Consider the following 6,000-nt stretch of genomic DNA (forward strand, 5'->3'; position numbering starts at 1 on the left):
AGGAGGTCCTCAGGAGGTCCTCAGGAGGTCCTCAATGTCCTCAGGAGGTCCCCAATGTCTCCAGGAGGTCTTCAGGAAGTCCTCCGGAGGTCCCCAATGTCCTCAGGAGGTCCTCAAGAGGTCCCCAATGTCCTCAGGAGGTCCTCAGGAGGTCCTCAATGTCTCCAGGGGGTCCCCAATGTCCTCAGGAGGTCCTCTGGAGGTCCCTGATGTCTCCAGGAGGTCTTCAGGAAGTCCTCCGGAGGTCCCCAATGTCCTCAGGAGGTCCTCAAGAGGTCCCCAATGTCCTCAGGAGGTCCTCAGGAGGTCCTCAATGTCTCCAGGAGGTCCCCGATGTCCTCAGGAGATCCTCAGGAAGTCCTCAGGAGGTCCCCAATGTCTCCAGGAGGTCCTCCGGAGGTCCCCAATGTCCTCAGGAGGTCCTCAGAAGGTCCCCAATGTCCTCAGGAGGTCCTCAAGAGGTCCCCAATGTCCTCCGGAGGTCCTCAGAAGGTCCTCAGGAGGTGCCCCGGAGGTCTCCGCTGTCGCCGCTGTCGCCGTCGGGGGCACTGGGGGGGAGGGGGGGGGGGAGGGGCGGGGCCTGAAGGGGCGGAGACAGCGCCGAGAGAACGGGGGGGGAACTGGGGGGACTGGGAGGGACTGGGGGGGGACTGGGGGGGACTGGGGGGGACTGGGGGGGAACTGGGGGGACTGGGGGGGAATTGGGGGGGACTGGGGGGGAACTGGGGGGGGACTGGGGGGGAATTGGGGGGGACTGGGGGGGACTGGGAAGGGGGGAACTGGGAGAGCTGGGGGGACTGGGGGGAAACTGGGGGGGACTGGGGGGGAACTGGACGGGGGGCACTGGGGGTAACTGGGAGAACTGGGGTAACTGGGAAGGAGGGGACTGGGGGCACTGGGACAACTGGGGGGGACTGGGAAGGGAGGGACTGGGAGGGACTGGGAGAGACTGGGAGGGACTGGGGGGACTGGGAGGGACTGGGAGAACTGGGAGGGGACTGGGAGGACTGGGAGGGAATGGGGGAAACTGGACTGGGGGCACTGGAACAACTGGGGGGGACTGGGAAGGAGGAGACTGGGGGGCACTGGGAGAACTGGGAGGGACTGGGGGGACTGGGAGAGACTGGGAAGGAGGGGACTGGGGGCACTGGAGGCACTGGGAGAACTGGAGAGGGGCACTGGGGGGGACTGGAAGGGGCGCGGGGGGGGGGACTGGGAGAACTGGGAGAGAACTGGGGGAGACGGGGGGGACTGGGAGAAGAGGGGACTGGGGGGACTGGGGGAACTGGGAGGGAACTGGGAGAAACTGGGAGGGGGGGTGAGGGGGACTGGGAGAACTGGGAGTGGGGAGTGGGAGGGACTGGGGGGAACTGGGGGACTGGGAGGGACGGAGGGAACTGGGAGAGGGGACTGGGAGGGACTGGGGGGGACTGGGAGAACTGGTGGGACTGGGAGGAACAGGGGGAGGACAGGACTCGGGGGACTGGGAGGGAACTGGAAGAACTGGAAGGGGAGGGACTGGGAGAACTGGGGGGGCGTGAGGGGGGGAAACTGGGAGAACTGGGAGGGGGGACTGGGAGGAATGAGGGGAACTGGGAGAGACTGGGAGAACTGGAGGGGCCTGAGGGGAGACTGGGAGGAAACTGGGAGAACTGGGAAGGGGGGACTGGGAGGGAGGGGACTGGGGGGGACTGGGAGAACTGGGAGGGTGTGAGGGGGGATGGGGGAACTGGGAGAGGACTGGGGGAGACTGGGAGGGGGAACTGGGAGAACTGGGAGAGCGGAGTGGGGTGAACTGGGAGGGGACTGGGAGAACTGGGAGAACTGGGAGGGGGGACTGGGAGAACTGGGAGACAAGGGAGAGGGGGGAACTGGGAGAACTGGGGGGACTGGGAGAAACTGGGAAGGGGAGATGGGATAGAGGAACTGGGATGGGGAACTGGGAGAACTGGGATGGGAAGATGGGGAACTGGGATGGAGAGATGGGCAAACTGGGGGAACTGGGATGGGAGAACTGGGATGGGGAACTGGGAGAACTGGGATGGGAAGATGGGGAACTGGGATGGGGAACTGGGGTGGAGTAATGGTGGAACTGGGATGGGGAGGTGGGGAACTGGGAGAACTGGGAGAACTGGGATGGGGAACTGGGATCAGGAGATGGGGGTACTGGGGGGACTGGGATGGGGAACTAGGATGGAGAGAGGGGGAACTGGGAGGGGGAACTGGGGGAACTGGGAGGGGGAAATGAGGGAACTGGGGGAACTGGGAGTGGGGAACTGGGAGAAGTGGGATGGGGAACTGGGATGGGGAAATGGTGGAACTGGGATGGGGAACTGGGGGAACTGGGAGAACTGGGATGGAAAGGTGGGGGAACTGGGAGAAGTGGGATGGGGAACTGGGAGAACTGGGATGGGGAGATGGGGGAACTGGGGGAACTGGGAGGGAAAGATCGGGGGAACTGGGATTGGAAGATGAGGGAACTGGGGGAACTGGGATGGGGAACTGGGATGGGGAGAGGGGGGAACTGGGATGGAAAGGTGGGGGAACTGGGAGGGGGAACTGGGATGGGGAACTGGGAGAACTGGGATGGAGAGAAGGGGAAACTGGGATGGGAACTGGGGGAAACTGGGAGAACTGGGATGGAGAGATGAGGGAATGGGATGGGGAACGCGGGAACTGGGATGGGGGGGGAAGTGGGGGATGGGCGAACTGGTCTGTCGGTTGGAACTGGGCGAACTGGTTTGGGGAGAACTGGGAGCCGGATGGCCCCCTCCCGCCGCCGCTCCCAGGTCCGGGACCGATCCCGACCCCTCCCAGGCGGAATCGCTTCCTCGAGCCTTTAATGAGCGAGAGGCTTCATTAAATATGCAAATGAGCCTCATAAATATGCAAAAGGGGGGAGGGACGGGGCCACCTTCCCCGAGCGGGTCTCGAACCCGCGACTCGCAGCTCTTTCCCAGCATCCCCCGCCGCGGTTGCTGCCCGCGGAGCGCATTGGGAGTTGTAGTCCACTGAGCGGCTTCGGACAGCGGCGGAACTACACATCCCAGAATGCCCCGCGCGCGCGCGCGGCCGCCATTTTTTGTTGGCCTCAGTCAGCGATGGAGGCCGAAAGCGGGGAAAGACGGGGGAGGGAAGCGAAGCGAAGCGCAAAGAGGACCGACGGGAAGGTGGAGCCGCCGCCTCTCTCCGTGCCTTCAGCCCTTCCCGGTCTCCCCGGTGGTCTTGGAGCCGCCATGTCCCGTTCTCATCCGCGTTTAAACACCGGCGGCCTCTGCCGCCCTCCCCTTTGGCCGCCGCTGAGGACTACAAATCCCATCACCCCCCGCGGCGCAGTCTCGCGAGGACTACAAATCCGTGGCTCTCGCGCGTCACGTGGTGAAGGACCTACGAATCCCATCGGCCCCCGCGCCTCCTCGTGGGCGCCGTGCGTCCACGTGCCGCGAGAACTACAACTCCCGTCGGGCCCCGCGCGGATCTCGCGAGATCTGAGAGGAACGCGGAGGGCAATGGGGACAGTGGGGAGGGGACTGGGGGGATACTGGGGATACTGGGGAGCACTGGGGGGGACTGGGAGTGGGGGTACTGATGGGACTGGGGACACTGGGGGATACTGGGGGGCACTGGTGGGACTGGGGGCACTGGGAGTGGGGACACTGGGAGTGGGGATACTGGTGGGACTGGGGGATAGTGGGGGGCACTGGTGGGACTGGGGACACTGGGAGTGGGGATACTGCGGGGGCACTGGTGGCAACTGGGGGGCACTGGTGGGACTGGGGGACACTGGGAGTGGGGATACTGGGGGATACTGGGGGGAGTGGGGACACTGGGGGATACTGGGGACACTGGGAGTGGGGATACTGGTGGGACTGGGGGGATACTGGGGGGCACTGGTGGGAGTGGGGACAAAGAAACCGCAGCATTTTGTCCCCAAATCGGAGCACTTTGTCCTCAAAAAGGAGGTTCTGTCCCCAAATCCGGGGGTTCCGCCCCCAAATCCAGCTGTTTTGTCCCCCAATCCTGGTGTTCTCCCCCAAATCCAGGGTTCTGTCCCCAAATCCCGGCGTTTTCCCCCCAAATCCGCGTTTTGTCCCCAAATCCCTTCTTCTTTCCCCAAATCCAGATGTTCTCCCCCAAATCCCAGTGTTCCTCCCCCAAATCCCAGCGTTTTTCCCCCAAATCCACGTGTTTTGTCCCCAAATCCACGTTTTGGCCCGAAATCGGGGGATCTGTCCCCAAATCCAGGTGTTTGTCCCCAAATCCAGGGCTCTTCCCAAATCCCTTCTTCTGTCCCCAAATCCAGGGGTTCTGTCCCCAAATCCCAGCGTTTTCCCCCCAATTCCACGTGTTTTGTCCCCAAATCCAGCTGTTCTCCCCCCAAATCCAGCTGTTCTGCTCCCAAATGTGGGTCTTTTGCCCCAAATCCAGCTGTTTTGGCCCCAAATCCCTTCTTCTTTCCCCAATTCCAGCTGTTCTATCCCCAAATCCAGCTGTTCTGCTCCCAAATCCGGGTCTTTTGCCCCCAAATCCGCGTGTTTTGGCCCCAAATCGGGGGATTTGTCCCCAAATCCACGTGTTTTGTCCCCAAATCCCTTCTTCTTTGCCCCAATCCAGCTGTTCTGCTCCCAAATCCAGGTGTTTTGGCCCCAAATCCAGATGTTCTATCCCCAAATCCATCTGTTCCGGCAGGCGCGGAAGTCCCAAATCACCACTAAAATGACCCAAAAGGGATGGTGAAAACTGTACAAATGAGGAAAAAGGGAGGAGGAGCCCCAAAAGACGATCCCGGAGTCATCGGAAAGGGGAAAAATGACCCAAAATCCAAGGAAATTGCCCCAAAAGACGATCCCGGGGTCATCGGGAAGGGGAAAAATGACCCTAAATCCAAGGAAATTGTCCCAAAAGATGATCCCGAGGTCATCGGAAAGGGGAAAAATGACTCAGATCCAAGGAAATCCATCAAAAGATGATCCCGGGGTCATCGGAAAGGGGAAAAATGACTCAAATCCAAGGAAATTGCCCCAAAAAATGATCCCGGGGTCATCGGAAAGGGGAGAAATGACCCTAAATCCAAGGAAATTGCCCCAAAAGATGATCCCGGGGTCATCGGAAAGGGGAAAAATGACCCTAAATCCAAGGAAATTGCCCCAAAAGATGATCCCGGGGTCATCGGAAAGGGGAAAAATGACCCAAAATCCAAGGAAATCCCCCAAAAGATGATCCCGGGGTCATCGGAAAGGGGAAAAATGACCCCAAATCCAAGGAAATTGCCCCAAAAGATGATCCCGGGGTCATCGGAAAGGGGAAAAATGACCCAAAATCCAAGGAAATTGCCCCAAAAGATGATCCCGGGGTCATCGGAAAGGGGAGAAGTGAACCCAAATCCAAGGAAATCCATCAAAAGATGATCCCGGAGTCATCGGAAAGGGGAAAAATGACCCCAAATCCAAGGAAATCCATCAAAAGATGATCCCGGAGTCATCGGAAAGGGGAAAATGACCCAAAATCCAAGGAAATTGCCCCAAAAGATGATCCCGGGGTCATCGGAAAGGGGAACAATGACCCTAAATCCAAGGAAATTGCCCCAAAAGATGATTCTGGGGTCATCGGAAAGGGGAAAAATGACGCTAAATCCAAGGAAATTGCCCCAAAGGATGATCCCGGGGTCATCGGGAAGGGGAAAAATGACCCTAAATGCAAGGAAATCCATCAAAAGATGATCCCGGGGTTATCGGAAAGGGGAAAAATGAGCCTAAATCCAAGGAAATTGTCCCAAAAGATGATCCCGGGGTTATCGGAAAGGGGAAAAATGAGCCTAAATCCAAGGAAATTGTCCCAAAAGATGATTCCGGGGTCATCGAGAAGGGGAAAAATGATCCAAAATCCAAGGAAATCCCCCAAAGGATGATCCCGGGGTCATCGGAAAGGGGAAAAATGACCCTAAATTCAAGGAAATTGCCCCAAAGGATGATCCCGGGGTCATCGGAAAGGGGAAAAAAT

Source organism: Cuculus canorus, chromosome 1, assembly GCF_017976375.1.
Source record: "Cuculus canorus isolate bCucCan1 chromosome 1, bCucCan1.pri, whole genome shotgun sequence".
Taxonomy (NCBI): domain Eukaryota; kingdom Metazoa; phylum Chordata; class Aves; order Cuculiformes; family Cuculidae; genus Cuculus; species Cuculus canorus.